Source organism: Anguilla rostrata, chromosome 3, assembly GCF_018555375.3.
Source record: "Anguilla rostrata isolate EN2019 chromosome 3, ASM1855537v3, whole genome shotgun sequence".
Taxonomy (NCBI): Eukaryota; Metazoa; Chordata; class Actinopteri; order Anguilliformes; family Anguillidae; genus Anguilla; species Anguilla rostrata.
The window spans coordinates 31358234-31370242 of NC_057935.1; the positions used below are offsets into that span (position 1 = coordinate 31358234).

At 38.8% G+C, this 12009-nt stretch overlaps 1 protein-coding gene across 2 annotated transcripts in view; it reads left to right on the plus strand.

The window, feature by feature from the left end:
- erich2 (glutamate-rich 2) overlaps positions 1 to 12009 on the plus strand; it is a 102625-nt gene that overhangs the window by 37084 nt on the left and 53532 nt on the right. The window lies entirely within an intron of this gene.

Sequence of the window (12009 nt, forward strand, 5' to 3'; positions counted from 1 at the left end):
TAACGTACTTAATAAAATATTGCAGAATTAGGCTAAATATTCATATTTCAGATAATATATCTGTACTCATCCATCATTTTCTCTGTTGCCATCTTAATGGGAAGAACGGTGCTGCTTTTGAGACATCAGTGAAGGAATGTCTGGCTCCAAACTGGAGAGTTTTAATCTCATGTGGGGTTCCACATTGAGTCGTTGCAGAAAATCCAACTTCACAGTTGTATGTTATTGCAAACGGCATCAGGTGCTTCAGAGCAGTGTCAGCCAGCCCAGGATACTCAGGCTGGATGTGGACCCAAAAGTCTGTCAGACATTTCTCTACAGAAGTCATGTTCAGTGTCCGATCCGATACGATATCCACAAGATTGTCAACCTCAGTTGGTGATAGCTTGACGCTGATATTTTCGATGTGTGAGTTGTCCCCAAATGGATTTCTGACCCATTCAAAGCCGGTGTCTGATTCTGGGACATATTTCCCCAATTGCGAGTGAAAGCCTTGCAGGTGTACTTTGAAGGCCGCAACTCTCTCGCCATCAACAGGGCTCTACAGTGCGAGTAGTTCACTCGCATTTGCCCCTAAAAATAGATATGTGCGAACCGGAAAAATAATTTACGAGCACAGTGTGTGAGTAAAGATTACAACCTACCGTAATCTTTTTTTCCATTACATTACATTACATTTATTTGGCAGACGCTTTTATCCAAAGCGACGTACAAAAGTGCATTTCATGGTCATAGACAACTGCTAAACACAGGTTCAGTAAGGTACAATACTTATTTTGTACAGCTATTTCTAGCCAAGAACACAGTTTAGTTCACACTGTGAACACTATTCAGACCTAACCTCTGCAAGCCAACTAGGCATAAGAATAAACACAGTATTAGGACAAATATAAATTACCAAAAAGTGCTGGGATGGGGCAACATGTAACAGGTGCCATGAAAAAAAAAGGGGGGGGGGAGATTTCCCATGCTGCTAATCGTTCAAAAACTACAAGTCCCACTTTCCACAAGCCGCTTTTGATCTGGGCAAAACGATGCAATGACATTCTGAAACAGCTGTTGTACCCTTTGTGACGTGCCTGCAGTTTCGTTGCGGCCTCCGTTGCTATGCTGATGCTGCCAGCCTTGCTGCATTCTGCGGCGATAAAGATTCTAATGGCGCTTCTCCACTACCGTGCCAGAATCTGTGCTCCCGCTTTGTTTTGCTTTCTCCACTGTCACCTGAGCCGTGCCGGGCTGCAAATACCCATTTTTAGCTACTGCTCTGGGGTAGGTACCAAAGGTACTATCTGTGCTGCAATTCGATACTGCAGACCTTTGATTGGTCAAAGGAAATCGTCACAAATACGTCATCCCATGTTCATTTTGTTCACCTGCAGCAACCGCCATTTTTAAATTCCATCAACAGCGAAACTAGCGAATTCGAATAACTTCTACTTCTACTGAGCTATTTAAACATGAAAAATGGAAATTCATCCGGTTGGATAGTCATTGAGGTCCAGGCCCTTATCTCTGTTTGGTCGGAAGACCAAATTCAGCTAGACTTGGACTCTAGCATTAGAAATGAAAAAGTTTTCCAGGCTATCTGTCGCCGTTTGCTGGAGATTGGGGTTCATAAGACACCCAGGCAATGTCGAGAGAAAGTGAAGAAACTAAAACAAGATTACCGGAAAATAAAGGACCACAACAGCCGCAGCGGAGCTGGTCGGAGAACCTTGCGGTGGTACGACACCATTGATGTGGTCTGGTGAAGTGCCATAAGACAACTTGGTTTAATGGGTTATTTCCAGCCTGAAACAGTGCAATGGTATTATAAACGGCTACACATGTCATCTAACTTGCGAGTAGTTGGCTATCTCCCTGAATATGAATTAAAAAAATTTTAACAGAAAATAACAATTATAAATGCGATTTTATCCACGGAAACAGCTATACAAAAATGCTAAATAAATGTTGTGGTCGTGAAAATGGAATGTCACTGACAAAAAAGTTTGCTGTCTTTGCGGTGGTTTGGGCTGGGAACGAGCTGTAAGAGCGGAATAGGACACCGCCGTTGTACCCTTGAGCAAGGTATTTAACCTGAATTGCTTCAGTATATATCCAGCTGCATAAATGGATACAATGTAAAAATAAATGAAATTTTTTAAAAGTAATTAAAAATGCTATGTAAAAATTGTGTAAGTCACTCTGGGTAAGAGCACCTGCTAAATGCCTGTAATGTAATAATGGAATAAGCCAGGGTTGCCAACTTTTGTCAGCTGGCTGGAGTGAGATTTTGCAGACGGGGGGGAGGGTGGGGGGCACGACATTGCAATCGCAGACTTGGGGGGGTTATTAGTGTGTATGCAAATGTACCCATAGGTTGCATATGCTGATATTAAAAAGTGAAAACCATGAAACCACAATATGAGCACTCATTTATAAGGTGTCTTGAAGTCAGCCAGCTAGTTTACTGTAAAAATGTTGAGGACTGACGATGAGAGGCAAGTGTTAATTTCTTTTTTTCAATTATGATTTTTATTGTTTCCTTCACAGACATCCAAAAAGGCAATCCAATGCATTTTACAGATGGATATTCACAAAAAAAGGGCAAACAAATAAATACATAAATAAAAACTAAAAACACGACAACAGCAAGTGCAAATAGACATCAGATGCAGATAAGAGGAGCTGTAATATCAACTTTAATGTTCAAATTAAATATACAGCAACATAAGCGATAATAATAGTAATGTATATGCATACATTACATACACATACCCTGTAATCATACATACATACATAAACACATACAGACATATAAAAGTAACTAAGTAAATGCTCGATCTGAAAGGAAACTATTGTCTCCCATCCCATAAACCTGCCCCCGTCCCACCAGTCGAACATAGTGCACTGTAGGCTTGGTTTTAAATTATAGATACATCAGACTTGTCTTAGTTTACGTTTCCCTGATCTGTGTTAGAAATGGACCCCAGATTTTTGTGTAGGTGTCGATTTCCCCATTTATTTTGTATATCAGACTTTCATAAGAGGCAGTTTCTGATAGGGCTGTGAGCCATTCAGAGTAGGTTGGGTTGTTCCCCCCCAATCCAGTGCCTCAGCAAGACCCTCTTAGCTGTCATGAGAGCAACCTTTAGCTACTGGGCCTTCTTCTCATCTATTCTCTCATTTCCTTTTAGGCTATTCAAGAGGCATAGAGCAGGGATAAGACCAACACCAGTACCCAGTCTGTCATTAATCTTTTCCATGCCCCTCTGCCAATAGGTGGCTAGGCTAGAACAACTGAGGTACATATGGACAATGTCACCTTGGTCCGTTTGGCATTGCCAGCAGATGTATGAGTGACTCAGTCCTGCCCTATACTTCCTCACAGGCGTCCAGTAAAGTCTGTTGAGTATTTTAAATTTAATAAGATTAGATCTGGCATCTCTCATTGGAGTTAGCATCTCCTTTACTAGTTCATTCCACTCATCCTCTTCATACGTTACCCTTAAATCCTTTTCCCACACAGCTTTCAGGCCTGAGGTACTGCCGTTAAATCCATCAATGAGGTAGTTGTAGATTAGACCTGCCAGGTGTGGCAGACCACTAAGCAATTTCAATTTAGAGTATATAGAAGATTGGGTGGGTAACCTGGTGCCTGTTGGGCCCACCTTAGACAGAGAGTCCCTAAGCTGGAGAAATCTCCAGAAGTCTTTTCTCTGTAGATTGTAGAGTTCTCTCAATTCTTCAGATGTTCTTAAGGTATTGTTATGATAGAGACATCCAATGTGTTTGACCCCCTTAGTGTACCACTCTTTCCAGAAGAACACCTGCCCTCCTATTTTCAATTTTGGATTATTCCATATTGAAGCTGATCCTACCAGGTAGGGAGATGAACCCTCTTTCTTGTGTATATGATTCCAGATATTCCTAATGTGAGAGATTATTGGATTCTGGATATCAGCTTTTGGAGATTGGCTCAAATTGTCTGCTGCCATGAATGGGGTGTTCAGTTCTTCCTCCAAATCTACCCAAAGGTCTGTTGTCTCGTATCTGAGCCCCCAAGAATGCTTCCTGATAAAGTCTCATCTTAGGAAGTCTCAGCCCCCCTCATTCTATTTTAGCCTGTAACCTTGTTAACTTCATCCTAGCCCTTTTTCCCAGCCCAGATAAATTAGCTAAACATTTTGTCTAAAGTCTGGAATATCGTCGCTGCTACGTTCAGAGGTAACATGCTTAGAAGGCAGTTCAGTTTGGGAGGTATAACCATTTTTATAGCTTGAATTCTCTCCCATAATGGAATCTGTAATTTGTCCTAGCTCTTAAGAAGGAGTTGTATCTTCTTCAAGGCTGGGTCGAAATTGTCAGACATCATGTTTTCAAGTCCTGGGTTCAGAAGTATCCCCAAATACTTTAAGTTTTTTGGCACCCATTGAAATTTCCAATTTTGAAAATTACTTCTGTAACAGTATTTAGATAAGGGCATCACCTCAGATTTGGCCCAGTTTATCTTATACCCCGACACATCCGAAAATGAGTTAACCAGATCCAACATCGGGGGCACAGACCTCTGTGGGTCTGACATCAGAACCAGAATGTCAGCAGCAAAAATTAACATTTTGCTTTCCCGACCACCCATTGTAATGCCCCTAACAGCTTCATTTAGTCTTATGGCTTCTACAAGGGGCTCCAGTGCGATGCTCATCTTGGGAGACTGAATTTTCACAAGCTAGCTAACTTAGTATATCAAATATAGATAGCTAAGGACGTTGACTTATATCCCATAATAATTTTTGCTAGCTAGCTAGCCAAGTTAAGATAAAACTACAACTATAACTTCCTTATGAAAGCAAACTGGCTAGCTAACGTTATCGATAACATTACATTATGAAAGCAAACTGCATGGCTAGCTAACGTTAGCTAGCGAACTATAAATGAATATAACCAACTAATAGTCTAATAGTCCTTTAAAGGCACTCTAATAAGTGAACCTAACGTTAGTCAAATATTTGCATTGTCTTGCCTGTAAGCCAGCGGCACGAACTATGGGTCACGAGTTATCCATGGGTCCCCAAATATGATTTAGAATGAGCTATCACAGCAATTTTACTGACAGTAGGGAGGGCAAAACTGAGCTTTAGAATGTCGCCAGCAGTGTATGCGTGTGAGCTCAACAATACGTTTCTCACAGAAAAGGTAGTTTGTCGCCTTTTTTAAATTAATTACAGTGGTGATAGAAGTGACAATAATTAAGTGCTGCTGTGCTGTTAGCCTTTACTGATCGCCGTACAAGGTTAATGTGAAGTAGCTAGCACAATCGGACAGCAATAACCCATAAAAATGTACTTTGAATGATACTTGCTCAATCGAATGGTAAATCTGAAAAACATTTGATTATAGTCACCGAAATTTTCTTTCACACCTTCAATAAACGGCAGAAGTCCCAGTAGAAGATTGAACTAAACCTTTTTGTCAGGGATTTGGGGGGTTGGACCCAGGTGCAGACTACAAAAACACGGGAGACTCCAAAAGGAAAATTCAAACAAAGACTTTACTTAATAAATAAAAAGGGAACAAACAAAAGGCCACGAGGGGCAAAACCACAAACACAAAAAGATACTTAAGAACTAAAAAAAACAGAACAGAACACGGGCAGGGCGGAACACAGGCAGGACAGAATACGGGCAGGCGGAACACACACAAGCAGGAACACAAGCAGGAACGCAGGCAGAAACACAAACAGAAACACACATAAAACGCAGGCGGAAACAAAGGAAACACAAGGAACCAGCACCCAAGTCAGCGGAGACAAAGGACTTAAATAGACTCAAAACCAACAAGACACAGGAGGGCACAATTAACAATCAAACCAGGACAGGGTGGGAACAACGAGACACAATCAGAAACAATAATAAAATAATTGAAAGCAATAAAACAATTAGCAAGGGAACGAGCAGGACACAAAACAGAAGTACCGCCATCTGGCGGCCCAACAAGGAAAAACAGAGACAGAAACACAGAACCATGACACTTTTAAAGTTATATATTTTCTGAAACGTTATCGATTCCGCTTGGCCACAGTGAGTGAAACTAGGCGATCTGAGCGTATAGTTTCTATGTAAATTACATCAGAAGGATTCAGCCTTGTTGTTTGCTACCTAAACTTCACAGCACACTTGGTGGAGGTTTTCCTGTTTTTGCGATCAACAGTGATACCCTGTATGAAGCCTCCGTAGCCTTCGCATTTTCCCCAGGTGCAAAAAACTGTGAAGCCCCCCTTGACATGTATTTAAGTTCTTCACATTTTCTTTCAAAAAACCTAGTACGTCTTCCCATGTATTCTTTATGTTTGGATTCAAAGTGCCGCCAGAGCTTGGTGGGTTTCATAGCCTTGTTAGTTTCGTAGCACAAAACACAATGTGTGATGGGATCGTCCTCATCCCCAGTCCAAAAAAAATCCAATTTTTAGATAGTCGCTGTGGAAACTTTCATTTGACTTTAACAGTGGATTTTCCACATTCACTGTGAGTTTCAATATTTTGAGTGTTGCACTCGGTTGCAGGAGGCAAATCATTGACTATGGACTCACCCGAAATTATCTCTGTATCTATATCCTAGGCTTTTTCGTGTTGCTGAGCAAATCAAGCAGTTGAACAAATAAACTTGTGGACCACTTGGAATCATTCAGTTTGAGAACCACTGCTTTAGGATTACTGAGCTCACCAGTGCTTTCTTTCTTTTTAATGTTGTTCCAAATGGTTCATTTTGGTAAGCCTAATCTTAGACTGTGTCTCTGAGATATGTTTTTTCATATTTCTCACTCTCATAATGGCTGCCTTGTCTTTCTTTGGTACAACTCTCGTCCTTATGCTGGCATGTTTCACACTGTGTTCAAAGGTGCTTTAAAACCTCATAAACAATCTGTGCATATGCTAGTTCTTAATAAACACACAGCCCAACGTTTTCCTTCCTTTTTACTAAAGCCAGTGACAACATACCAATTTATTCAGATACTAATGGCCTTTTAAGTTGTTTTAATCATTGTAAATTGTTTTAATCTCTTTTAGATACTGTTGCTCCTATTAAAAGCCAGTTAAAGTCAACTATTAAAACACTCCCTTGGATTAATGATGACATTTGTTGCCATAAAAGAGCATGTAGGAAGATTGAGAGCAAATGGAAATCCAGTAAACTCAAAGTTCATTACTTACAGATGAAGGAATTACTTGCATCCTACAATTATAAAATAAAGGTTGCAAGAGACCGTTAATTTTCCCAGGTTATCTCTGCTAACCCGCACGATTCCAGATTTTTGTTTAAAACCATTGATCAGCTCATAAACCCTGCTACCCCTCCTGCTTCTGCTTAATCTGTAGCTGATTGTGAATAGTTTTCATCCTTTTTTGTTAATAAGATTGACCGTATCTGAGCTAACATTGCTCCTTCGGCCTCTGCTTTGAACCTTCCATGCCCGTGTTCCAATCCCTTTACCTGCTTTAGGCCAATCTCTCTGCAAGCTCTAATAGAGATTGTGTCACATATGAGACCCTTCTCCTGTCCCCTTGATATTATTCCCACAAAATGTCTTAGAGAAGTTATGGAGGCAATTGGCCCCAGTTTGCACTCCATTTTTAACAGCTCTATATCTTCTGGATGTGTCCCAGATTATTTTAAAATTACTTGTGTTCAGCCTCTTTTGAAAAGATCTGGCCTTGATCTGTCTGGTTTAGAGGTACTAAATGCAACAATATCTGGTTATTGCCAGCTGCACATCACTGAAACGGCCCTTCTTAGGGTTACTAACAATTTATTGATTGCTGCTGATGCTGGAGACATTTCTGTTCTGGTGCTGCTTGCTTGGTGCTATTCTAATCAGTAGACTAAGACAGTGGGTTGATATCTCTGGTACTACGCTAAACTGGTTCTCTTTCTATTTGTCAAACAGGCAAGTTTTATTAATTACTTCCAAGGCCTTACATGGTTTGGTGCTCAATTACATTTTTTAAACTTTTAACTCCTTATTGTCCCCAGAGGCCTCTCAGATCTGCCAGCCTTGGGCTTTTGGCTGTTCCACAGTATAAATTAAAATTAAGAGACGATTGAGCCTTTGCCGTAATGGCCCCTAGGCTCTGGCACAGCCAGCCATATAATATTAGATCTGCTGATACAGTCCATGCTTTTAAAACTAGCCTAAAAACCTTTTTTTTTGTTATAATTTTAAACCATTATTTTTATCTGCGTTTGAAAGCACTTTGTGCTCAATACTTGAAAGGTGCTACATAAATAAAATGTATTATTATTATTATTATTATTATTATTATTATTATTATTATTATAAATGTCAGTGACAGACTCCAAAGGCAATCCCAAGCCTAGAATCAAGACTGGATACTGAAAGCTCTTTTGTACTTGCTCTAAAGAATCAATTGAACACACCTGACTAATCAAAAACACCTGTGAAGCCATTGTCTCGAACCATATGGGGTCTTAAAATTGGGGGGGGCTATGTATAAAAAGTACTGCTATTTCTACATGGTGACACCAAAACGTATTAAAATAATACCCTTTAATAAAACCTGGGATTGTGTACTTTATTTATGGGCGGTGGCTTGACCGAAACAAAGTGACAATAGCCAACGAAATCAAACATGCTAATTAAACTGCACCCCCATCACGCCTCCAAAACCCGGCTGTAAGAATCACTAAAACAAGCTGACTTTGCTGACAAATTATAAGTATTTAGTGACCCTAAAAATGTTGTTTATTCTATTGAGTGACTTCAACACTTTAACCTTCGTAATATGAAAAAAAAGGAAAACAGTAAAAAAAAAAAAAAAAAACCTTTTTTGCCTCCTAGCGTGATTTCAAGATTTGCGACTTGCGGACCTTTTCTCCAGCACCCGTCACATATCGGTATGGCCAATATATCGGCCATTATTTGACTTTTTTGACGACATCGGGATCGGCAGTTATGCAGCCGATGTGTCCCGATTTTTAGTATAATAAGTATAAGTATATATATAAAGTATAATAAACAAAAAAAAACATTGATTATCTATCTGTACTTGTCTGTTCGAATGTTGTAATTGCTATTTACTAGAATTATCCAGTAGAGGGAGTAGTAGTAGTGAACTGCAGTTCCAATATTCTCCACTGCAAGACTTGTCTGCACAGATTCGATTGCCGCAATAAAGATATGTATATTTAGTGAAAGTTTTTAATTAAATGCGTTTATATGACCACTATGTTTATCAATCCTCATTATCAAGCGAGCGAGCTACCTAACATATTTGGTTCACTTTAGCGAGCAAGCTGGCTAGCAAGCCTTTATGAAGTGGCAGTGAGCACATAGGATCTACATTTCCAGAGGACATCGCTGTATTCTCAAATAAATAACCAACCAAAATGATGATTGAATGCATCACACATTTGTTTTTTTTATCTGAGATGATATTAGCTACTATATGATGCTCTGTCGATAGCCAACGCGTTATTGCAAGCGAGTGTGTCATCTAGTCACGCGTCATCGTAGCAAGCTAACCAGACAGTAAAAACGCTGATAAAACACTTCTAACGTGGATCATTTTAAGCCATGTTATCTAGCTTTGTTGTGATAACATGAGAGAAGGATTGCTGTTGGAGAAGTGAATCAACCAACAGTTAGCGCGGGTAACTTGCACGAAAGGGCATTGTAGTTTTTTTCACATATTTCATCCAGTCAATTTAATTTCATCTAATGTTACACTTGAATCACTCATTAGCTCCGCAAGATAATGTCTTACTCTTTGAGATCATGTAGTAGAAATAAAATAAATTATATAATAAATATAATTAATTTAACTTACTGAGAATATATAATAAGAAATAATGAGGCTGTGTCAATAGCTAATGTGTTATTGCGAGCGAGTGTGTCATCTTTTACATTTTTTATCTAAAAAGTTATTTGTGTGTTTATTTTTATTTGTTTGCTTATAAGTTAAATGTTCTTAAATATAGAAACTTTAATAAAATATAAGTTTTTCAAATTGATTTGAAAATGTTGCACTTTATAACAAAATATCGGTCAAAACATCGGTAATCGGTGGGCTAGGACTCTCCAAAATCGGGATCGGCATCGGACCCAAAAATCTGGCATCGGTCGGGCTCTAATTAGATTATATTCATAAATTAGGAAGAAATAAACTAAAGTGCCACAAATGCAATTGTCTAGACAAAAAAATAAAAATGAATTGGCTCTTTTTAAAAATTTGCAATGAAATACTGAGAGATCCCATATATACAGCAGGTTAAACTATACATATGCTGGATCAAAAACTTCTTGACCACAAGTTCATAAAATCTAAGGGTGAATATGTAGAACTACTAAAGATCTATGAAGCAAAAACTAAGCAGTGTACCCAGCGTCTCCAAATCTACCTAAAATGTCTAGCCTAAATTATGCATTGCTCTAAATCACAACATATTCACGCATTTCACTGCAAATCAACTGTTTTGATTCAAGAAAATCACTGTTGCATCATTTTCAAGTCAGAATTACAAGCTTTCAGTCAGTACAGTAGTCTAAAATATCTAGGGGTCCAGAAACATAACCAAAATCTCTCCAAAATTGAATTAAATGCTTTTTGTCCATTATAAAGCATATAAATGAGCCCCTTATGAAGGTTTAAGATGGAACATTGCTATCAGATCAAAAAATAATGCTAATAATATTGTCACACAATGCGGTACAGTACCTAAATGTGTAATAATTAACTCTTGTATGTATTTCTATACTCTGTACTCTAGTATGTTTTCTTGTTTGGGGATAGGACGACATGAAAACAATTTTCAACCCTCTACCACGTTTTGGCAACGTTCCAACTCTCACGTCATCTCTGTTGCATGCTTCACGAAAACTATTACAGTCCTAACTAACGCTTACATTACAGTGTGAAATATCCACATTATATAATACCACAGACCTATTTAAAGACACTCAATTTCAAAAATAACGTATATAACCGAAGTATTGTGAGCAGTAATAGTTACATAGCAATGAATTAAATCTTATCTATGTTCAGTAGTTGGAGACAGAGACAGTAAATAAATGATACTGTTCTATTCGCTTCTGTTTTGCTCCAGAAAACGATGTCAGCTAGGTCTATCAGCAAACATATGACTTAGCTATGCTCAGGAGTCCTCAATAATAATAGTATTTTCCAAGAATGTACGAAAAATCGCTGACAACGTTTTGTTAGCAGCATCTTCTGCTACCACGGAGTGAATGCATAATTGAATGCGATGGTAAGAAAATTTTTGGTTACGCTGACCTATAAAACGCTATTCCAAAAGCAAAATTAGACATGTTATACATAGTTAGAAAGCTTATACTCTCACCTACTGAATACATGAATTGTCAATCAAGCCTGACTGTACTGAAAAGGGCGACAACGCTGTAAACAACATGTGTGGTATTACGCATAGCTAATTTGGAAGGTACCCAGGCATCACTAATGCGCGTATATTTCAAAAACGGATTGTCCAAGACAATGTATGACCACTCAGTCTCAAAAGGGACCTCTCTACGCGTAAAACCAATGGTAAAACCAATGGAGTATATTTATTCAATATTTAGTCCCAGATATTGACTGTAGAATGACATGGTATCATTATTGAAAACTTTGTCTCCTTTATTTCGTTATTCAGTGAGCAGGGTTTTCACTGCTGCATTGGCATATCTTAGGGCTATTGTTATAGCAAACTGTACAATGTTGTGATGTGAACACAGCCTTATATATCGTCAGCTAACGCCCATAGATGTATACGTGTATATATCTATAAGCTAGTGCTGGTCACTCACCAAGACACCTGCCCAGTTCTCCACTGGTTCTCCTCCTTTGGCGTTTTTAGATGGGGAGGTAAAATTCTCTCACAAGAACGACTACAGAAGTCACTGTAGCGTATATATATGTATGTTTTTATGAAAATCTAGTTTCTACATAATTTTCCAACACATTGATTTACTGGGGTCTCCAAACTGCCATATGC